At 36.8% G+C, this 25067-nt stretch overlaps 1 protein-coding gene across 3 annotated transcripts in view; it reads left to right on the top strand.

Moving 5' to 3' along the window:
- CTBP1 (C-terminal binding protein 1) overlaps positions 1-25067 on the top strand; it is a 235914-nt gene that overhangs the window by 5505 nt on the left and 205342 nt on the right. The gene's annotated exons all lie outside the window — the stretch shown is intronic.

Here is a 25067-nt window from a genome sequence, read left to right as displayed (position 1 = left end):
TAGTTCTTGCGTTGCGCCTGCCGATTTTGGCAGAGGGATTCAGTGCGTATGAAGGAACGTAAGAAGCATCTGTTTTACCTACCGAGCTTGTGGTTTCGAAATGTGCCCATTGTAACTTGAATATTTACATAAACAGATGAAGTGAGCACGTTCCCGGTGCAGTGTGGCAGGTCCAGATTCTCATTTGTTTGCTACTGTTTTTGAAGGGGGGGGGGGAAGGGGGGAGCAGAGGAAAAGAGCAAGGAAAGGAATATCTGTGACACAACATGTATGCTCCTAGATAAACTCCTGCCATCTCGGAGTGCCTTTAAATATTTGAACAGCTTCAGTTAAATAAAATTGGTTACCATGAGAAACAAAAAAGTCTAATAGAATAGTTGAGCACTCTAATGAAAATGTGAATATAACATTGTTTCAGAATCATTCAAAGAACTGGATTAGATAGAAAACCTTGTCAATAACGGTGATAGTAACACATTTAAACATTTTTGCTTCTGAGATCCTGGCAAACAGCAGTATACACAGTACAGAAATAGCAGAGGTGGATGGTATGTTATCTTACAGTTGCATAAATTGAAATGTAATTGTCTACTAATGATATTAAAATCAGTCTGGTTGTGGAATTTTATGCTTGATGAATATATCGAGGCATACACAAATAAAATCTGAAATCTTAAAGGACAATGACTCAATGTCCAGAGCCAGTGGTTAAATCAGATGTGGTAACTATGGTGAGAGGTAAAGTTACTTAGCTTCCCACAGACCATGCATATGTGGATTTCTTTTCGTATAATGGAGATTAAGGAGAAAAGGATTAGAAAATCTAAAGAGAAATTTTGAGTAGGAGACCTGTAGCCTTGCTCTGGGAATTAACACTGTGGAGGCTTTTAAAAGAGAGGCAGGGTGGAAGTAAACACTCTCTTGTAATATATTGATGATAATTCTAGAAAGGAGTCTTTCTGGTTGGAAATATCAACAGCAGCTCATGCACACAGGAGCAAAATCAATCCTCTCCATATTAAAATAATCCTCCTACTCCAACAAAACAAAAGCAGAACCCAGCACAGATTTCCGCATTACCAAGTGACAGCACAAAATCAGGTAAAGTCTGCTATTCTGAATGAATGTATTTTAGGTTTTTTGCAGAACGAAGCAATATTGATTTATTTGGATTGCTTCACATTCCTATTTTTAAGCATGCGTATGATATGTGTTTAGGATTTTTTTTAAACTTCAAAAATGGTGGTCATAGGAAGTAGGAAATAAAATCAGAGCTTAGTGTTCTAGCTGGTAAATATTGGGGGAGTTTGGACTGCAGCCAGAGAGACTTGGACCATGTTTTTGATTTTCCTTGAGTTGAGAGGCTTCAGTGTTATCCTGAGCTTCTCAGGGAACAACTTCAGATTATGCTGATCAGCTCCAAGGGGTATGGGAAGGATTGTCATGCTTGCACATAAAACTGTGGTGTTCTGAGAGAGCAACCAGAGATGCTAATTAGTGATTAGTGATTTGAAAAGCTTAGGAAACAGAAAGGGGAGAGGTCAGGTTCAATTTCCAGCATAGAGGGACCTGTAATAGTGCAAAGTACATTTACTGTGAGAGTGCAGAGACATCTGGGGGCCGTAAGGTGTGTTCAGCTTTCTAGTAATAGATGCTAAAGTGTATTGGGGTTTTGGCAATGCATTAGACACATCTTCAATAAAATACTGTAAAGTTTTGGGTTTCCCCTCCTCCCTGCCCCCACTGAGGTTGTAAAACACTTGTTTTATGAGAAGTTTGCAGGATAGTTGAACATAGCCTAGACACGCGGTATTATGAGTTTTAAGGTGTTTGTGGATTTACTAGGAAACACTTTGAGCTTTTTGAGGGTCATAATCCCACAGTTTGCCTTATCACCTGCTCTAAGAGGGTGTTATCAGGTACCTGTTCAGGAGATCGGGTTCACTATCACTGTGCAACGCTGCTGGTTAAACCCATGAATGGAATGTATGCTTCTGGACTTCAGGCCAAATCATAAAAAATAGACCAAACAACAGTGACACCCACATTTGTTACAAATTGTTTCACACATTTTATTGATTTTTCCTTTTAAATTGTCATTTATTCAAAGGTATTACAAGTCCACTGATTGTATTCTGCACTAATAAGGAGGAAGAGGAGGGAAAAAAATTGCTGCTATCAGTGGACAATATTTTGCTTTTTTCTTCATGTTGGAGTTGATATTTATGGAATGGTACATTGTTATTGCATTAGTAATGGATTATAATTTCAGAGGAAAATTTTTATTTATATAGAGATTGCTATTTTAGATTGGAGCAGAAAGCTCCATATCTAGAGTAAAACTCAGATATAGCTATTGATGTATAACAACTAATTTCCTTTTCAGTGTGTTTTGAAATTGTTTTATCATCCTCCTTTATTAGGATGTATCATATTTAAGAGCAATCCTGTACCTGATATTTCAGGTGCAGGATGCTGTATAACCTAACGCATAAGAATAGTAGAATTGGAAGAAATAGTGGTTTTCTTTCTTTGCTATTGGGTTAGGGCAGGTCAATTCACCTTTCTGTTTCTGTTTTCCATCTACGAAAAAGGTGTGTAATGGTAATTCCTTCAATATCTACTGGTGAAGTTTTGAGATGAGCAATATTTTGTCTTACAGCATCGCACATGGTAGATACTGACATATTTGCATCAAAAGTCCTAAAACATTAAAAAGAATTGGAATACTAGTGATTTGATAATAAAATGCTTCCAGAAAAAAAAATCTGAGTTAGTGCTAATGAGGCTTTTTCAGACACTTGTGACTATTGTGGGGGTTTTATAGGGTAACTGAATATCAGCTGGCTGATTAGTACCTCGAGAGTGAGTATTGACAGATTTTACAGGTCTGGTTTAAATCTTGAACAAAAGATGGGCCTTTATTGAGTTGTTCAGGTGTTCTGTTGGGATCCAGTCAGAAGCGTAGTTTTAGCAACATCTTAGCATTCTGGAAAAAAGCCCCAATCAACCCTCCAGTGGGTCTATTTACATTAGTACTGGAGAACCTCTGGCCTTCCCAAATAAATTTGTAGATTGCAAGGCTGAGAAGTCCTGTGCAAATGGCTGTGTTTGTGCTCACCCTCAAAGAGCTGAGTAATTCCACTGAAGTCACTGGGTCTGCTGAAGCGAATAAGGGTTTCCAGCACTAAACATTGCAATATTTACCTTGTTCTCTTTAAGAACAGTCATGGAAATTCTCCAGTGGGATGTGAAGTCTGAAGTGCTCTCAGGTATTTGAGAGATGATTCTTGCTCCATTTGCACATTGTATGAAGTTGTGTAAATCGTTTTCAGGTGCAATATAGAATATATGGGGGTAGTTTATTGCTGAAAATTGTGAGATAATATTGAAAGAATTCAAGTGGACAGTCAGCCTGTGCAGGTTATTCATCACAGGTCACAATAAGGCTTATCATTTATGACTTGCCAATCTGATCAGTTTAATCAATGCCAGAGAAGAGCATTTACATATAAAACTTGATGACAGAATTTAGGAAATCTTAGTTTGAAGTACAAATTGCACCTTAAGTTTTCAGTTTCCTTCATGTGTGACTCTGCTTCAGTTATCTACTCTTACCTTTATCTTTGTAGACAGTAGAGTCGGTATTTTGTTACTGAAAATGATCACTTGCTGTGGTTTGGTTTAGGGTTTTGGATGTTTTTTTGATGTAATTGAAATAGCCCTTAACACTTTGAAAAATATACTTTCATTTTTCTATTTAAAGGATAAGATTTTATTCTAAAAAGGACTCTAGTATAAAAACCAATTTCTCCATCAGTATTCCATTTGAAAGGAATATTTTTCTTCATCTGGAGAGCAAGACAATATGGCTTAGTTGGTAACATTTGTTTATACAATGGTATTTTCTTAGTACACAGTGCCTGGAATATGTCTTAGCACATAAAAAATAGAATAAATAGTAGCTTTTGTATCCAAACAGCTTCTGTTTATATTTCTCAGTAAGAAGTGTGTGTGTGTGGAGAAGGATTCTTGTAGCTTTGAGAAACTGAGTGTATGCTTTGTCTTGTAAATTATGTCATTCTTTATCTTGGTAAATCTTAGAGCAGCAACTACATGACAGATTCCCTTTAGAACAGTAAAGATCAGGTGGTGTTTCTGTGTAAATGATTCTAACTTATGCTGTGTTCTTGAGGTATTTCTCTACCTTTCTCAGGTATCCATGCTTGGGTTTTGTAGAGGAAAGTTAACCAGGGATAATGATGTGATCTGGTAGTCCCTGTGCAAACTGCAATAAATTCCCAGTGCTTTGCAAGTAAATAATGATGGTTTGAAAGCTTTTGCCTGCCTTTATTTTTTTAGATCTTTCATGAATTCCCTGCTTTGCTTACTGATATTCCTCCAGAAAGAATATGGCATGACATTTTCTCATATCTTCTTTTAAATTGTAAAATGTATGTGTATTTTTCTGGTGCTTTTTTATGCTGCGCTGTGACAGGCGTAGAGATAAAAAAATACTGTACTTAAAAATACTTAGAATAATATATTCTTTAAATAACAACTTCTAAGATCCTCTCTTCTTTCATCCTTTATCTCTGCAGTGAGGGAGCAGTATCAGGGAGTGATAGTCATTCTGACTTTTTCATGTAAGTGATGTGAATTTGATCTAATGCAGTTACTACATCATTCCTCAGGCCCTCTAGTAAAAACAGATACAAAAATAAGTCCATGATATTCAATGTGAGTTGAGAGTTGACCAGTGGAATTCAGACTGTGAGAAGCAGGCAAGGAGATTCATTGCATTTACATTGTTGTGCACAGGTTGATGTGTTTCCTCAAATGTTGGCACAGAAATGAAAGAAAAGATCCTGTTTACTTTTAAGGTCAAAGTATGTGGGAAGGATTCTCTAGAGAAACAATTGCTATTTCCCATTTTACTCTTTGACTGTGGGACGGGAAATGGATTTTGCAGATTTTTACCTCCTGGGAAGTCAGCTTGAAGAAGGTAAAAGATTGTGGTAGAGTCATTGGACCATAAAAGTTAAGTAAATAAAGTAATTTAATCTATTTGGGATAGAGTGTATTACTTTCAGCCCGATGTTGTTAGACTGGTGAAGATGTCAAAAACAAGGTGTGTTCATTCCTGTTGGAGTAATTTAAAATGTAACTTTTCTGATCCTTATGAGACTATATCAAAATCAACACACTTGCATCCTGGCTGTGTGTCAAGGTTTCTGCACCTTATATACCTAATTTGAATAAGACTTAATTAAATCTCTGTCACATTGTTTTTAATTTGAGCATCTCTGCCACCTAATTAGGGGAGAAGTTAACCTGTGGAAATGCTAAAAGCTTGTACAGAAAGGATTGCCTGCTCCTGCTGTGATGGGGGCAGCAGTATAAACCTAGAGAGCACAGGAAGTTAGCAGTAGAGTGCACAAGTTGAAGGAATAGGTAGTTTCAAGTTTCTAATTAGCATTGCACATCAAAGTTAATAGATGCATAGAGAACTATGGCAGGTAATTCCAGCAGTCTTTAATGTCATTCTAAGTTTTGTATGCTTGCATTTGATTTTGTTCTGTATTTGACTACATTTTTACCTCTGTGCTGAGTTGTTTCAGAGTTTGTAGTTGATTGATAGTATTTTGTCAAGCAGTAATGTGTTCTAAATACATATACATAATTTTCTTTTTCTGATTTAGAGTGCCCTGGCAATTTCTCTGCCTGCTGGTCACAGGTTTCTCGGAAATGCCAGTAAGGTTTTCTGTTCCTCTGGATATGTTTCTAGATGGAGCAATGTCAGAATTAGGTAAGGAAAGGCACAACAGCCTGGTCTTGAGTTGGTTTGTAGATTGTGGTTGGGAAAGAGGGACAGTCTATTAGCAAGCCTGAAGATGTAAGGGGGTGTTTTCTGTGGAGATAAACAGGATAAAATGCTAAACTGACCCTTCTCCTAACATACAGGCAAGCATGTTCTAGTAAGAATTATGAATACAGTCTGGGAAGTTCCTCAGCATGTTTATGATTGCTTCTGCCTCAATAAACAACTCCTTGCCAGCTCTTTTCTATCCCGGTGCTTTGATTTTGTGGGCAATTTCCGTCTGCATAATATTGATGAGTCAGAGTATTGTCAGCTGGAGTACCTCAAATTATATGAAAGGACATAGAGTACAAAATATTTTTTAGTGTTTTGAGAAGAGATGATGACATTCTGACAATTGGAAGGTAAGGCTGAAATGTGCAGGACACCATGCTATGCATCTCTGATGTATGTCTTGGGAGCAATATCCTCAGCTGGACTGGAGTAATTTTTGGGAAGTCACCTCTCTGGTTGACAGCCATTTCCAAAATGCTATTTGCAGGGAATTCTGGCAATGTCATAATTGGAAATTAATGTTTGATAAGAAGTGATCTGCACCTGGAACAGTAATTTTATTAATACCTGGTATCAATTTTCTTACTCCTCCGTAGAGTACCTCCCCTTCGTGATACATTTAATAGCTTTGTGTTATAAAAAGCGAGGGCTTTTGTGTAGTCTCAACTGTTACTTTCAGATTGGGATGACTTTTTTATCCTGAAAGGTGTTGTCTTCATTTCATCATTTGGCTTTAAATAGTAATTTCTAAAACATATTATCATTTACCATCCAGTACTTGCACCTCGATGATTGTTGTGGGTGTCTTCCAGCTCAGGATATTGAATGATTCTATGATCTTTCTTATCACTAAGGGTCACAATGGGCATTTTTAGGGGTGCAGGCAGTGATTTCTAAGAGTGTGCTCACTGTAGTTTCAGTTTTCTTTCCTAAATTTGTAATTGATATAAAATTGGTCATAGCTTGCAGTGACCAAGTTTGGATAGTCCTGGCAGAAATTATTGTGTGTGTTGCAGTCCAGGAAACCAGTGTATACCTGAAGCTGCTCTGAGGGCTTTTTATGAGCCCATAGTTATTTATTGTAACTACAGAAAGTCTTTTCTGTTAGCAGGCTGTTACCCAGTGCTAATTAAAAATGACAGTCATTATTGTTGCAAATAGTAACCATTGACTATGCAGTAAAAACATCTGAATAAGCCTATTAACTGCAAAATTACTAAAAATATGCAGTGAAGATATTAATTTGCCCCATCATCCTGAGAAGTTTGCCGTCACTAAGGAACCCATCCAGTGTTTTTCTCTTAAATTAGCTTTTTCTTGTTATTATCAGTCTTTGCATGTGTTTTAGAGCCTTGAAATGAAAGGTGTGATGTAAACACTAGGTATTAAAAGGATCAGATAATTTTAATGTGATTTTTAAGAGGTATTTTTAGAGTTCTAGCTTTGACTTGCTGCACTTTGATAGCAAAAATGCTACATATTTCATCAGCTTGGGACTGCAATAAAATTTTAATTTAGGAATAGTGTTATACCCAGCTACTTGTTAAAATAATCCTGTGTATTGGTTTCATGAAAGTTTTACACAGCTTGCAGTGTGATTCAGTATTTTTTCAAATTGCTGTTCACATTGATGTCAAGACTGACAGTAAAAATGGGTCTCATAAAAAGAAGGATAAGGCAGTAGATTGTAATTCAGCATTATATTTTTTTAGTTGTTCAGCATTGATACATACCTCTGGATAGGATAGTTAATTTGAGATTAAATTAAAACTAAATTTAGTTCAAATTTTAAATGAAATAAAATGCTGGCACATTAGCTATCGCTATGCAGTAACAAAGAAATTGTCTTTTATTATGTGTGTGCTGATTCTCTGAGGAAGAATATTGTTCTTTCATAAAACCATTATGAGTAATGGAACCAGTGTCTACACAAAATGAGTCTATATGGGGTTTTAGCAAACGATGTATCAAAGACGGTGGTTTCCAGCGGTATTTTTGTCAAAGGCAATGCAACTCTTAAACTTTACGGGTGCAGCTTGTCATCAGAATAAACAAACATGCTGTCGCTGTTTAGTTATGCTACCAAAATAAATAACATGACATTCAACCAGAAGTATTTTGCATTGTCCAAGACAAACATCCACAGCAATTGGCAGTTGCATGTCCCAAATCACATTCTGTGATGGAGGCTTCCCTCTTCAACACTGACTCTTAAATAATTGGGAAGGTTATGCTAAAAAAACACCGGAGGAATTCCTGCTGCAGTTCTTGTGTGGGAAAAGAATTTGTCATGTTGCCAAATGCAAAACCCAGATCCAAAAAGAATCTGAAATTTGAATTGACAAGCCAAAAGCTTCCATTGTTTGAATTTTCAGACACCCTGGTACAATCCAAAAAAAGATTCTTGAAAGTTTTCTGTTTTCAGAAATATGTGATAGAACTCTGGGAGATTATAGTGCCTTATTAAACCAAGTTGGGCACTGCTGTAGTTATAGACTATTGGACACTGTGTCAGTATTGGGGGGGAAGTGTATCCTGAAGAGTCTGTCAGAACATCTAACAGGAAACACAAGTTGGATTCACACATTAAGGAACTGTGAGAGTGAACAGAAAGTTCTCTGCAAGCCTGACTTGTGGTGGTGACACTTGAACAAACACTAAAATTGCAGTGATGTCTGAGCTGGTTGTAGTGAAAGGCTTTTCTGGGCTCTGAGGGACTAAGCATTTGCAGGTAAGGTGATAGTAGACAGTGGTCTCAAAAATATCTACCATTCTGTGTGCCATACTGATGGGAAAGGTGGCTCAGACTCATCAATGTCTCTGTATCCTGCTCAAAGTGGAAGCTGCAATGGATTTTATTCTCCTTCAGAGCAAAAAGTGTCCTACAGCAAGTTCTGTAGTCACCTGATGATCTATATATGATCTTTCTTATTTTCTACAGAAAATATCTGGGATCTTTTCACCAACTGCACTTAGTGCTTAAACTGTAAAATTTACAGTCTTCATCTCCTTTCCATGTGGTGTGGGGATGGATTGTTTGTCAGGACTTAATACCTATTCAAGCAGAGCAGAAAATTCACTGAGCCTGGAAAAAAATTCATGCATTCAAATGGCAAGAGTTGATACAACCCACATCCTCTCCAGGCAGAAACCTTCCCTATTCATTCTTTGCATTGCTTTTCCCTTATTAGTGATGGTTCTTTGCTACCTTGTAAATCCCTTACCTGGGGAGGATATGATAGAGTCACTTAGATAACAGTGCAAGAGGGAGTATAAAATTGCCACCTTATTTTTGTGGCTGCTGTTTGTCAAAATAGGCATGATTCCATTTTACTGTTCTTTTTGGCTGGGGATTTGCTATTGCAAGATTTGAAATAAACTACTAATCATTTGTATTTGCTTATTTTTGCTTTCCAAACTCAAGGTATTGTATGTCACAGGGTACTGTTTTTCTAAACACAGAAAGACTTCCTGATGCAGGCCATTTGGAGATGCATGTATTATAATATGAATAATGTCATAAAGCATTTTAGACACAGTCGTGTAATATCAGATGTTCTAACAGGTGTGTCACAGTTAGGTGTTTAAAAAAAATTGGTGTTGACCCAAATTTTTTTTTTAATATTCTTCATTTGGTATTGGGGAATATGATAGAGAAAGACTGAATATAAGTGTCTTTATTAACTCTATAATATACTTCATATGTGAAAGCACAAAAAGCAAAAGAGGGGTGCTGTCAGTTTTCAGCTCTCTGTGTTTCAAAGTGTGGCACCTTCATTGTGGGCTTGTGCATCCTTGAAAGTCAGGTTTAGAGTAATGCTGTGATATTCAAATTATTAAGCAACTTTCTGCTTCAAGTGTTTGAATGAGCTCAGGAGAAAAGAGAATTTGTTCCCTCCTCTACGTGGTTTTGGGGGATAAGGCTTACACTTGATTTTATAACATTTAAACAGGCTGTTACATTTAGTTCTAATTCCAGATAATTTTTAGGAAGATAGTTGGTTGTGGCATGCTCTTTAGGCAGAAGTACACCTTCGTGGGGTGAAGTATGCTTTTTTGGTGAGGAATCGATGCTGGAAATGCGTAGATTCTTCTTTGGTAACTCAAAAAATAATCAGATGAACCCTTGGGTGTTCCAGAAATTTGTGTTAAAACAAGACTCTGATCAATCTCAGGGCTTGTGTCTCCTGGCTGAAGTGGTTGCTGCTTTTATGAGTTATAGATCTCCATACTTCAAGACAGCCAAAAGAAAATGTGTGATTTAAAGATGACATAGAAACTTTTATTGCTCTAGATTCAACTTGTCATATAAAACTAGTGTTGTATCTGATGCTGATCAAGTCCTAGGTTAAGGTGATAGTCACATTTATCCGGTGTTTGTAGCTTTCTGATAGTTTGATGTGGCTTTAATGGATTTGGATTATGGTCGATGAGCTACAAAGATGACGTAGACCTGAAAGGTAAGGCAATAATCACCCCCTCTGTCTTGTGTCTTAGTCAGGTTTACAGCACAGCAAAACCCTGCCAAGCAATATAAAACCTTGTTAACATCTGTTGGGTTTTAAAACAAATCACTGGTACCGTAATGCCTTGTTCCTCTTAAAGCTGAACATTGTTTCCTCCTTCCACTTCCATTGGAATCACTAGGGGATAATCTTGGTGATAGAGAATTGTGCTGCAAGTTGTGGTATGGCCAGATAATTACCAGGACAAAATTAAGATAATGCCTTTAGGATTCCTTTCTATTCCTTTTTGGTTTGTTTACTAGGTTTTTTGTGTATGCTGGATTCTGAAACTGACTGTTAGTGTCCAAAAATATAAGGCTGAATATTGGTGAGAAATCAACAAAGGCATTAAGACAAGTTGTTTTTAATAAAAGTCTGTCTGACATAAAGTCCTTTTCTGACCTAGAACAGGCAATAATCTTATTTATAAACTGGATTTTCAATGTTGAAGACCTAAACTTTGGAAATAATATAAAAAAAAAGAAAAACTTCACTTTTGCTCTACAGAAATTTTGTGACTTTCTCTATTTCTCTGTGAGGGATTGCTGGAAGAATAATCTTGGAAAAACAACAGCTGCTTTCAGCTTTTATTTGGGTCAGATGTTTTTGTAATATAGCATGTTTAAAATTGAGACAGAAATGAATCTGTAATTATAGAAATGCCTTTCTGTGAAGTGACATAAACAGACAAAGCCAGTGAGAGCGATGTGTGAGCTACACCCCAGTCATGTATTGTGGTCCTGGAGCAGTAGAGGTGGTGACAAAACTGTTCATGGGAATTTGTTTTCCATCAATACCAGTACAGTAGGAAAAGGGAAGGCAAACAATCCAATAAGAAGGTATGAGCCAGTGTGATACTTGTATGAGAAAAAGCATCTGGTTTGTCAGTTTGCTTATGATTTTATCTGTGAAAGTTACTGATAAAATTGTGATGTATCACCTGTAGTGATACTGAGGTTGGCTAAAATATTGAGACCAAAGAAACCCTTTAATTTCTCACATTTAGCTTTTTAAAATGTTGGTTTGATTTGAGGTTGTTCTAGGATTCTTTCAAGATTTTTTTTTCTGTTTGTTTCACAGTACTTCATTTTACGCTGGATTTTATTATAATATATGAAATTCTACTAAATGATATTAATTTTTAAATTGTATTTAATTATCACGTAGACTTAAGTCTTGGAAAACCTGACTTGGAATGAGGAATAAAAGAACTAATTAAAGTTTAATTTGAAGAGAAGGTTACTAAAGGTCAATGTAACAGCTTTTAGGTGTGCAAGAAGTATTTGTAGAGACATGGTGGGAGAGTACAACAAATACAGAACTTGGATCAAAGCAAGTGAGTCAGGCAAGGTTGAGCTTTATATACCGTCCAACCAGCAGATATATTTTTTGTTAAGCATAATGATACAGAAACTCTGGGGACCTCTGCCTGGAAATCCTATGTGGTCTCTGTTACCTGAGACCTTAATCTGCTGTTTAGACAACTCCATGTGGATTGAGGGAAGATGATCTGGGCTTGGGAAAGGAGCAGGCCAGGTGACCTCTTGATCAGGTCCCTTCCAGTTACTTTTTCTATGAACCTAAGAATAGAACAGCACAACTATTAGAAGCTTCAATACCTCTCACCTTTTTTTTAAATTTTTTTATTGTGCTTTTTAATGATGGGATATAACTCTGTCAGCATGTTTTATTTGGGTTTTTTTTTGCATATGCATTCTGGGGCAGTCAGCTGTTGGCAATCACTACCATATTTAACCAATTTCTAGTATGAAGCTGAGTGCTACATGCTATCAGTTTAAGATTCAATCTCTCCATTTAATTAAAATGTTGTTTAATACTTCCTAGTGTGTGCAAGGACATGAGTAGGCAGCTGTTTGGGAGCGCCAGTCAGTGAGTTGGTATGATCTGTGTTTTGGTTTTTGTCACTTCTCAAAAATCTCTCTTCAGAGTGTGCCAGTTTTCCCTATTTACAGTTTGACATTAAAGATACGAGATGCAGCTCCAGAGCATTTTCATCCTGTGGTTGTTTGTTTTTTTTTTAAATCTGGTGTGGCCTGCTATTTTATGAACTCAGTGCATTTGTATAAATGCTTATTCAGCCCTCATGGGTTTATTCATGGCTATATTGCTGAAGCATTTGGGAGTTCATTATGGTCCATACTTCCACATGAATTAAGTTGTTTTCTCAGAAAGTGGAGTTTTAAAAGAATTTTCTTCTTGATTTCCAGAGCTGTTTGGCCTACTGTTGTGTTACTGTGCAATTGCTGTTTGGGCAGTGAAAGCTCAGCATTTTCAGCCCTTCTCCTTCCGCCCAGGCATTACTTTAGATGCTGAATTTCCAGGACAGGTGGGTGGAAGTTGGGCTGCACGAGTCAGGCTCCACTCTGTGTTTACACCCCTTCATACAGTCCACTTCTGGAGACCCCCCTTCTCCACTCCCATCCCTCCAAAGATGAGAGATTTAATGAGAAAACCTTTATGTCCTCCCAGCATAGGCTTAGTCACATCAAATAAGTGAACCTAATGAGCCTCTTGAGGAGAATGGTGTATTTACTGTTCCACCTGAAACCTGTGCCCAGAAATTCAATGATTAGATTTATGTGTTTGTCCTTAAGGGCAATTCTGTCTACAATTTTAGGGCTGATGGAATTTTTTTGCTATCTTATATGTCTGGCCAGACAATTCAAAGTTATGCTGGAGAAACAGTAACTTCTCTTTTAGTCTCATGTCAGGAGTGTTTAGTGAGATTTAATTAATCTGGATCTTGAGAGTTCCACCTAGAGAAACAGTGTGATGAGATTGATCAAATGAATTTTTAATTAGAGCACACACCCACTAATGACTGTATTTTTTTATTTAAGATTTAATCTACTGCTAATTTGTACTCGAAGGACCTTAATTTTTTTTTTTCTTTTACAACTGATTTGTTTTAGTAGTGTCAGCATGGAACTGCATTCCCTTGCTATTTTAAGGGGAAAAAAAAAAATCAAACTTCTGATGTGGAAATACTTAAATGTTGTTAGACTGTGCAGTTTGAACTGTTCATTAATCCAAAGGTTTAAGAAGACTGTTTCCCAGACTGTTTTCAATGGCTGATTGACAGATAAATTCTTGAGCTTTACCATAGGTCTGAATTATTTTTATACTTTCAAACCTGGTTCTTTTTGTCTGCCTCTTTCTCAGCGTCAAGTTCTTGAAACTTTCTTTCGTATGATTTAGGAACTGTCTGCTCTGTGCTGCTGAACCAGTCCATGGAAATAGGGCAGTGCTTCATGTGGTTCTGAAATCAAGAGCAAGGCTGTTGGAATGTGCCATGTTAGTCTAGCAAGGACTGCAATCAGTTTGGTTGTTCCTAAATTAAATCTGATTTATGCCCACAGAGGCTACTAAAGCTTCTCTCTTGCCCCCCCCTTCTTATTTTCAAGTGTCTGTAGAAGAAAGTATGCTTCTGGATATTGAAACAGGTGGAACCACTTAGCCAAGAAACTATAAAAATAAATTAGTAGAATATCTGGTATCTTCCCCTACAATCATGTGGGTTTTCTGTGCCGGAAAAGTCTGGTCAAGTTCAGAAGTGAATCTGGGCTTTTAATCTTGTATTCTGTTGAGGGTGAGTGTGTCCTATTGTTCTCTAGACTGCCTTGAGTGCTCCTGTTACTTGAAAATGGAGTTCTCATTGAGCCTTCTATACTATATTTTACATTTCTTTCGGGCCTGTTCCAGAAAATGGCTCTGTACTGTAGTAATAAATTTGTGATATTTATTAAAATAATTAGAAAATAAATCATGAAAATGACACTATATCTATCTATGCAGAAATTCTCATGCTGTTTTTGAAGTAGTTTGACTCACACAAAGAGTCCTGTTCGGCTATCAGAATGATTTCTGAAAATATCCCCTGTAGAAAGAATTGATATTAATTTTAACCACCATAGGTAGGTGGTATTGCTCTGTTGTTCACTTTGCTTTTTCTGTTACTTTTTATACTTCAGCTGAACCTCTCTAGTATACTAAAAATTAACAAAGAATATCCATGTAGTACCTAAATGTTAAATTATAGCTTATATGGTTTAGATTTTATTCTAGAGAAGTTGGAAAGGAATTTGCAAACTGTTTTGTAAATGTGCTTGCATATTGTAATTTAAAATAAGTATCTCATTGTGTTACTAGCATTACTCATAAATTTACATTCCTTGTTTTTCATTCTCAGTGTGTACATTGATATAGCAAAATTGCAGGACCAAATATGCTGATTCTCAAATTTATTAAGTTTTCCTTTCTGCAGCAAAATTTGTCTAATTTCCAAGTGCTTTAAATTCAAGCTTGAAAATACCTTTTAATAAATATATTTTAGTGGGGTTTTTAAGTGAATTGGGAGTTGAAATATTTGAAATAGGATACTGGAACTTTTTTTGTAGCTTTAAGTATTTGTGGTGTGTAAATATTTGACACTAGGAGCCCTTAAGAATTGTTTTTAAAGACAAGGGGAAAAAGGAGGAAGCTAACAAAATGCTTTAATTTGTCTTGAAATTTTCTCTCACTTTGTAATGTTTAGAATGGTGACACTTCTATATGACAACTACAATTTTTTGCTAAAAAGGAATTAATAAAATAAACTTCAAGTATTTGAAAATGAGAAATAGAATTGTAGAATCTCTGATCTTTTGACCTTTCAGTGGGGACTTGTGGGAGAGCTGGTTGGAGTCAGCTCAGCACAACCAGGATGTAAAAGTTAAATAAACCAGCTTGTGAAGCTTTGCAGTACGCTTGCTGCTTTCTGGAAATACCTAGAGTGTATGAAAAGCCACTTGGATGTTTAGTTCTGTAAAAGCTGGCTAATAAGTTGTGTGTTTCACAATTTATTTTATTTGCAATACTTAAGTTACTATTTGATTGCTTGTTATTTTAATTACAGCCAGTAAAGCAACAACAAACTGCCAAAAATTATACAGACTTGAATACTGTTTATTGATTCCCAGGCATGAACTGGAGCTGATCTGCTTTGCAATACCAGAGGTGGAACAAAGAGATGGAAAGAGCAGAATGGAATTCTTTCCAGTATTTCAAACAAACATTTTTTGTTTGTAATATAGCTCAGTCAGGGATTTTCTATTTTAAAAAAAAGTAAATGAAAAAGGCTCAATTTGATTTAAAAAGAAGCTTTGCAATTTTCTCATTAATGTAATTTTTAATATTGTTGGAACATGCAGTTTGTGACTAACAAATCCATCAAATGTATTAGCCAAGTGTTAATTTTATACTAGTGTGGGATGTTGCAAATAGAAAAATAAAGGAAAGATGAAAAATAAAGGCAACTTAAAAATTGGCATTAAAATGAAATTGCATGTAGCATTAGAAATCCTTACAATATGGTTTTTCTCCATCTCAGAAAAGGATAAGAAGAATGACATGTATCTCCAGCTGAAGAACATTTGAAAAAGGAGGACAGTTATTTATGCTTTTCAGTGCTTGTTGGAAATTTGGGAAGATTGCACTTGAAATTTTATCTGATTATTAGCTTATTGGAATTTGCCCCAAGTGTTTTCATCAAAACTTGAAAATAATCACCTCAAAAAAGAAATAGAAATAGAAACCTCAAAAAGTCAGTTAAGGAGTTTCTGGCTATGAACCTGTAGTCCATTAAAATGACATTGCTGTCAAAATAAGAACAGAGGAGTTGAAAATGAAAATAATTGGACTATTGAATTATTCAGTTCTTTAACCCTTCCCCTTCCCAATGAGATCATCACATGCTGAATTGAGACCAGGGGAAATGAAACACACGGTGACAGGACAAATGAAACACTGTTCTGATGTGTCATATGTAAAAATACAGTTTGATGTTCCATCCTCCATTATCCTCTATTGAAGTCTAATTCCTTTTAGCTGTATAAACTTTACTAATGACGTAAACTGTGCTTAAAAGGTGGTTGAGATTTTTGTGGTCTTTTGTTTGATTGTTTGTTTTTTCTTTGATTAAAAAACGCAAACATTTCAGTGTTGTGTTGCACTGTGCATTCCTGTGAACAGTTGCATCAGCATAGCTGGGAGTATTTATGGAGTGAAGCCCTAAGGCCTGGTCTTGTTGCCCAGAGACAATTTATATCTGTTTGTTTTGTGGTCTCTGTCCATCATTGTCACTGCCCATGTGGCAGAGCTACTATGGCAAATATGAAACTTTTCACTATCAGTAATGTTCCGTGTGACAGAATTTTTATTCCTTCCATTTAAAAAAGGGTGCTGGAGGGCTCAGTGAATGCATAGTGCATACTAAAATAAGTTATGAGGTTTCCAGAATAAAGCCCTCAGAATGGGTAGATGGATATGCTATTCACTATGATGGCATCTTTTTTTTTATTTGTCTATATATTCTGTTGCAACAGGGTTTCTGCTTGACTCTGGGTGTATGCTGGAGGTGTCATTTCTTGTTTGTGTACAGCTGGTTTGTGGCAGCCCAGCACTCTGGCTTGTAGATGGGTCAGTGCAAAACTATAGTAAGAGAAGTCATTGCTTATGAGGAATGTGCATGGTTCTCAGGAAGTGGGTACTTCTGGATAGATCTGTTCCTTAGGATGCAGCAGTGGTGGGTATCAGTTAAAATCAGACAAGCTGTTTTCTGGGGAAACAAGACAGATGTTTCTTCTGTTATTGCGCTGCTAGAAAGGTTTCTGATGGCTGGGTATTTTTCTGGGGTAGTTGCAAGCTTTGGCAGTCTGTTCTTGAGCCAGTCATTCAGCTGGGCACGACGTGTAACTTGATCCAACAAATAATTGCCTCCAAGAGGGAAAATCCCATTCCCCCTCCTGAAGCTTTCACTTTTCTTCCTTTACATCAAATCTCCTGCTTGCCAAACTAGTTTAGCTCACTAAGTCAGCAGAAGTCAGTAATTTTGTGGTTATCTTAGTATTATTTTCATTCTTTGGGATGTATTGACTTGCTGGTTAGTCAAATACCATGCTGTACAAGTGAAGAATGAGATCTCGTCTGGGAGAATTGAAGGGAGACACTTGAAGATTACCTTGTTTTAGCAGCAGGGACTGACCATACCTTTGGAATGGTGTGATGTACTTTCAGACAGGGCTTGGATGTTTGATTGTATGAATCATGCCCTTTGACAAGTCAGGTCTAACAATCTTATATTGGTTATTTGAGTCATTTAATACCTCTGAACTTAACCCTCTTATGTCTTAGTTTCATTATTTTTCAGATTGCAAAATATGCTTTCTCCACAATACATATTCTATGAAAATAAATGAATGTATGAGTACTCAGGTATTACAGTTGAAAATGCCACAGAAAAGCACATTAGGATTTTCTTTTTTGGGAGCAGGATTTGAATAGTGTAAAATAAACAAATTCTAGAGGAATAAGGTGGGATTTCTCTCATAAGGTTTCTTCCTATTTAGAAAAATGCAGAGCAAGTTACATTCTAATTTTAGTGTTTCCTAACTTTGACATGCCTGATTTTGCACCCTTAATCATGTTAATTTAATCTGATTTAATTGTGTCAATTAAATTTTCTATGCACTAAAATGTAATTGATAAGGCACTAAGAACAAGCCTTAAAAAGAGAATTCGGGATGCATGTACTAGCCATGTATTTTTACTAGTCAGTAAGTTTAGCATTGATTTTAATATAAGTTTTGGAAAATACTGCTGCTTCTTTGGTTGAATATTAAGTGTTTATTGGGTTTTTAAACACCTTATTCCTTTATTTCCCTAATATATAGCTGCTAAATATGAGAGCTTTCAAAAAACTAACCAGTATAAAACTAGAATTAAAATAACTAAATACTTTTGCTATAACCAGTGGTGAAGTGATTTTAACTAGAAGTTTAATTATCAGGGAGCAATCTCTTGGTTGCTTACCAAAAATCAGTTTAAGAAGTTTTTTACAGAATTTTGTAGTTGATGACAAGACTGTGATACTAAGTAGGAGAGAGAGTAAAACCACAATCAAATTTTGTTCTCATTTTCATTTTTTTAGCCCCCGTTTCCTGTTCCCTCACTGTAATTTTGATTCTTGTGCTCTTAAACCTGGCGCTTCTGCCTCTTTTCTGTTTGGGGTGGGTGAGCAAAGCTCAAGGCTGTAACCACTGCCTGGGATGTTCATCCCCTGACCTGGCTGATGTGCAAGTGTCAGGCCTTGGATTTTCAGTAACTTAAAAGTCAGAGATAATCAGAGCTATTGCTGCTAACTGGATGTTTTGCCAGCCTCTGAATATTCTCTGGACAAGAAATTTTCAGGAACCAATCCAGCCACTGCTTTGCAAAGTGACCCTGAACTGCGTTTTTGGGGGCTGAACTGCCTAGAATATTTTTGACCAACTGCAGGTCTATCAATAGATTTGTTACTTCCTACTTAGAATTGACTCAACACATTTCCTGTTGCAAACAGTAAGTTTAAAGAAAACTTAATTTCTGCTCTTGGCTTTGAATAGTGTGTAACGGCTGTAACTGGAGACTACCAAGGGACATGGTAATAAAGAGAGGATTACAGCCAGGGAAAGCAAACGCTCATTCTCAATGCTGTTTTTACTAAAATCATCTGAAGACAAATCTGTGTTTTCAGAGCCCACATATCTGGACAGTGGGAGGATGTTTGATCATGCGGAGAGTTTAAATTTAATTTTTACTTTATTCACTGGAGAAATTGTAATTCATGTTTGAGAGTTGACAAAGTAAGAAATTTATGTTGCTGGAAAGCATGACAGATAGACTGATACAGCAATTCAGGCATAACAGATGGCTGCATTTCAGGAATGGAATGAAAGTTAAAGTGAGATTATAAGCGATTGTATAAAGTACATCCAAAGACCTGATCCAAGAGAAAATACCAAGAACTGCTTCAAGGGTCATTACTGGGCACATTGAAGAGTTTGTTTTTTCAAGCTCTTTATAGTCATATGATGGTTTTTCTATAATTGTATTCTGTGGGTTTGAACTGTATTGCTTTGTGCTCTGATCCTGACTGTGATAAGACAGATAATTTGTGATAGGCTGGAGCACTGGTGGGCTCCCCTGCAATGAGAAAAAAGGTTCTCTGCCTTCAACGCTTTAATGACATCGAGGAATTACAATATCATACTGTAAATAGAAATACAATAACGAATTGTAGAGTAGAACAAAAAAAAACATGTTTACATGGGGAATACTTTGAAATAGAAGTCCTTGACTAGCAATCCCAATTATTTTTTGCACAGCTGCTCACATTCCAGCAAAAGAATGTCTTGTTTTGAATTAGCTTCATGTAGTTCAACAGGGAGTTTTATTTATAGATCAAAAGTATTCACATGGATCTAATCAGGAATGATATAAATTAATGTCTCATCATAAACAAGTGCAGTGACTTGTAAAGTTTCCCTAATACTCTCTTTGCCAAATTAGACAAGTAGTTTACAGCTTCTACACATGGCACAAGCAGATTTGCACTGCTCTCTGAACAGTGTGCTGTGCACAGTTGTTTCCCTTTTCTAGCAGGTGGCAACATGTATTTGTTTACTAGCTTAGTGGAATACTTTTATGAGAAATATTTCTGTAGCTTGAGAATAAGGCAGTAGGAATGCTGGCTTTACAGTAATTGTGTGCCGTGAAGCTGGGAAATGAACACTGCCTCCTTACCTTTAGCAGTATAATCATCTTGAATAACCTGCTTTGGAAGTTGAACTGACAAATTTGGGTTTTTTTTAATATCTTGAGTGATTTCTACTAAATGTTGAAATTAATTCAAAAGCAGATAACCAGACCTGAGCCTCAGCTGGATGTCCTTTCTTCTTACGGAATAGTCTCCTGTACTTTCTGTCCCACCCCTTTTAGCTTTGAATTCTCCCCTGTGCTGTGCCTCAGATGTGACCAGATGGGTAGAAGACAGCCTATTCTAGATTTGCTTTGCCATAAACACTCTTGGTAGGTGAGAGGTGTGGGTTTTAATCCTTCAGATAAAGCATTTTGGAATGGGCTATAAAAAGCATGGATGGTGCTAAATCTTTATCGTTTTTCTTGTGGAGCATCTGCTTTAATAGCTGATCTCTGAGGGTGCCTACTTGGGCATTTGAGGTGCTCTAGAGTTTGTTAGAATTGGTACAAAGTTATGAACCACTGTAGTTAAATGAATTTGCTGATGTTTGTATGGGAACTTGTCTCAAGTGTGAGGGAGACATCTCACAGCAGAAAGCTCAGGGGTGCTTGCTTGAAAATGCCACAGGTGTTTTGGTGGAGTCTGGCTTCATAGGTTTGGGAAAACATAATTTAATTCCTTTCTGTTGAGTGAGAGGCAGTAGTTGTCATTGGGAAATTTTACACAGTCTTCAGAGTGCAGATTAATAATTTGTGTTCAGTGTAGGGGAGAAGTGGGACGCAAAAAGGGGTGAAATATTCAAAAGCTAAGCCAGCTTTACGGTAGCACAGTAGAGGCTATGAGAAGGGAATGTATTTTCAGATCAGAAAAACCCACAGAATGAAATAATGGAAATGTCTGCTGTAGCTGGGATTAGATTTTTAGTTACTTAGAATTACAAACCTTGGTATCAGTGTTGTTTAGACCTTGCTTGAATGTGAGCACCTGAAGAAGCCTGAAGCTAAAATTGGCTCCAGTGTCACAAATGCAATGTTGATAATGTCTACTGTGACCAAGACTTAATTTTGTCTTTCCTACTAGACAGATACATACTAATGTTCGTCTAAAATGAAAAAAAAAACCAACCTAACCCTGCAGCCAAGGTTTGTCCTCAGGAGACTGAGATATTTTGCTATGCCATGAGCCAATAAATCAATTAGTTTAAGGTCAGCTTTTCAGTTAATGCTGAACATTTCTCACAGACAGAAGCTTTAGGGGAGGATGAGGAAAATTTGCAGCTCCTTTTTTTGCTTGGGTATAGCAACTATCACAGACATTCCTTTCACCCAACTGCAATATTGGTTTGGATTAGTTAGACCAGTTTCTTAACAGCTGAACCCTGGAGGCTTGTAATAATTAACCTTGAAATAGTTAACAAGTTTAGTTTTAGCAGAGGTTGATTGTACTTGCATGAGAAAATACTCTAGATAAATTAGATGTGAAAATTTACTTCTCTTGGCTAATACAGAGAACCTGGCTGAGGGAAAATAAGACATGGAAGAATTTTTGTAAAGGGTTCTTGCAGATTAGAATCACAAACCTGTGGGGTTTATGGGACTTCTCCAGGATATCTTGTCTATATTGCTCCCCATCAGAGCAGAGCTCTTGACAACACAAGGTTGTGCTGGCTCTGGCTTTGCCTCATTTTGGAGATGTCCAGGGTATAGCTTCTATCATCTCTTTGGACAGCTTATTCCTCTGCTGCACTGCCAGTGCCCTAGGAAAAGGTCTAAGACCAGTGTGAACCTCTTCAAGCTGCAACTTTGCTTTTGAGTTCTGTTCTCTCTACTGCTGAGATAAGTTTGGCTCTGTCATAGTTTTTTTTCCCCAAGCTGACTCTTTCAGGACCCTTCCAGCAGGGCTGCAGCCTGTTCCCAGTCTGTACTGAGGTGTGGTCTAGGTGTGCAATTTTCTACTCCTTATTGGTACCCTTCTGCTGGCCCAGCCCCCTAGTTTATCAAGGCTCCCTTGGGCTGAATCTCTCTATTACATCAATCCTCCCCTTTGCCAGCTGGATACTGTACTGGATTTGCTGTAGTTGTATTCTGTTTCCTCTGGTTTGCTGAAAATTATTTCAGACATTAATAACTGCTTGGCTTATGTGCCACCAGCCAAGGCACTGATTTAATCTCTTCGGGCTGAGTGGTGCAGCCAGTTTATAGCCTGTGTGACTCCTTGGTGCAGCTCCTGCTCCCTCACCTCCAGCTCAGACTGCCAAGGGATGTGAGGCTTTGTCCTTCCCGTAGTCTTTTGCATCTGGGCTGGTCAAGCATGATGTGTCTGTGGTCAGTCCATGTTTGTGGTGCATAAATACCTTCTTGGTCTGTTTTTGTGCCTCTGTGTGAGATGATTTCATATCACAGAATCATGAAGTTGGAAGAGACTTTTAAGATCAAGTCCAACCCATGCCCTAAAAACTCAACTAAACCATGGCACTGAGTGCCACATCCAGTCTTAGGAAATCAAATATAAGGAATGCTAAAATAATCAGTGTGTGTATCTAAGATCTCTACCATATTAAATTCCTTCTTGCACCAGTTCCCCTTCAGTACAAGTTTTTTGCTTGATTTTCTAGGGGAATTTAGAAAAATCAACTAGAACTTCTCTTCTTTGTTTTGATAATAAAATATTTACATGAACTAAAGTGTAACTGAAGCAGAATTCATACAATAATTCAAAATTCTCAGGCAGATAACTGCATATTAGTATTGAATAGCTTCAGTACTGTAGTGGTACAGTTTGTGATGGTTTGTAAAAGCTTTCCCTGAAAAAAAAACCCACAACAAACCCAGAAATTGACTCAAACTTTGCATTCTCAGGAGCTGGAAGAAGATTTGCATGTATAAAATATGTATTACTGTGTGGGGAAACATTTTTGTAAAACTTAAACTATAGTGCTATCTGGCTTGGCTGCCTATTGTTTTATTCCCACTAAAGCAACCTTGAAAATTATAGGAAGGCAGGAATTACATGAAAAGAGAAAGAACAGAGTTTGCCTCTAGCGAAACATGTTTACAGTAACAGCTGCTCTCGGAGGAACTGCAGAATGTTCACAAAATAATTTATTTTTGTGTTTGTCTATATAGCTGGTAAAGAATCAAATCAATTGACTTAGATGTATAGGAACCTAGTATTAATGTTCTGAAAAGCAGCTACATTTTCTCACATGAGGTTTTTTTGAATAGTTTATGAATACTTTTGAAGCACAAGATGTAGCAATAGCTAACAGAAGTCATCAGGATGGTATTTTCCACATAGTTACATGGAAGATTTATTTTGATGAATGATGGGCAGGCGCTTAATTTTGGGGGCATTTGTATGATCCATCTTATTTTGGTGACCTTTTTTCTGCCTTATAAGAGAAAAGTGAGGTGTCAGTGATTCAAAGTCTTGAAAGTTTACTGATTTAGATTCTTTTTTTTTATAGCCTCTGCTTTTTTTTTCTGCACAACTTGTCTGTTGTACCCGTCCTGTATAAATGCCATACAGGAAAAAGCTTAATCAAATGGCAGAGATCTCAAGCTTTTGTAAGTCATGGATCTAGAAATGGCAGGTATTGTGCTTCAGAATGAACAGAGAAAAAATAAAATAAACAGAATTGAGTAAGTCCAGTTTCTTGAACTATACTAAATGTTGCAGTTCAGTTAAAAGCATGTATGGTATAAAAAACCCCAAACCAAACAAAACAATGTCTGTGTGAAAACCTCCTGGATGCAGCAGTTGATGCATGGGCATCCTTGTGGTCATGTTTGTCTCTTGAATTTCCAGTTCCAGCCCTTACACTGCTGGTAAGTTCATAAAGGCTGCTGTATTGCATTAATCTTTGTCTGCTATTTTAAACTCAATAAAGCTGCACCACTTGGTCATGACACAATCTAATATCTCTGAGAAGTAAAAAAAAGCTCCCAAGGATGCAACAGTCCAGTGGCAGCTTGAGTTGTGGTTGTTTTTCCTTTATTCCTAGTTTGTTTGATCTGATTTTGCTTTGTTTTATTCTGTTTCATTGTTGTTAGGTTAAATTTGTGAATCCCAAGCCTTTTGTCAGCTGTTGAATATGGGAAAAGTCAGTGTTTGAATATGCATTAAAAGTTATTGTTCATGCTACTCATTTACTTTTTTTACTTCAGTTACTTTCAAGAGGTTTCAGACTAATAGATATTTGGATGATTTGCACGTTCACTTCTTGGTAGCCTTTCATATTGTGTTTCCAGAGTTGCATTTATAGGTGGCTTCATTTGTCCATCATTGTGTGAGAGTGCTTTCAGTGGACAGAGTTTTATCTCTTTAGAAGATGGAGGTGCATTCTTCACAAAGAAGATGTAATACTAAGCTTGTTTTTTTCATGGAATTTTTCTAATGCATGTTTCTTTGGTTTCTTTGGGCAAAGTCCCATTCAGTCTGTCAGCACTGAATAACTAATTTGGCATTATTTTTTTTTTAGTCTCCTGCCATGGACGGAATGTTCCAGGGGTGTGTTTATCCTATCAACTTACAAAAAAGAAACATTTCTCAACATCAGTCTTTGCTCTTCATACTGAATGCTGAATCTCTTGCTTTTTACAAATGTTATTACAGTTTTCCAATGACATGTACTGGCTGCTGTCTTAAAGTCTGTATATTTTTAAGTATGTATGCAGAAAAACAACTTAGATGTTCTAAGTACTGTACTTCTTGAATGTGATCTAAAAGCATATAATGGGTTTAGGACCAGATTAACAGTTATTTAACAGTTATTTAAATTAAATTGTGACAAACTGCATATGAAATATAAATAAGAACATTCTGAGGAGGAGAAATAAGAAGGAGCTCTCATGTATCACCTGCAGAGCCCCATGCTGGGTATAAAATAGCTTAATGTACTGTGGCTTAAAATATTCGTAAAATATATAATAAAAGTAAGGTATAGAGGTATTTATTGTGTTTTATGCTGTATTTAATAGTGTATTAGGTTTTGGTGCTGCAATGCTTTCAATTTTCTCTAATAAATCCAGAATGTACATTCAGTGCTACATTGCATATTTGTTGCTTCTGCTTATGACCCTTTTACTATCAGAGTCAATGAAATGTATCA

The sequence above is a fragment of the Pseudopodoces humilis genome, chromosome 6, assembly GCF_049639895.1.
Source record: "Pseudopodoces humilis isolate 2021_Gansu_Grassland_sample_001 chromosome 6, ASM4963989v1, whole genome shotgun sequence".
In the NCBI taxonomy this organism is placed as follows: Eukaryota; Metazoa; Chordata; class Aves; order Passeriformes; family Paridae; genus Pseudopodoces; species Pseudopodoces humilis.
Note: the sequence above shows the minus strand (reverse complement) of the source record. Positions and strands in the feature narration are given on the sequence as shown.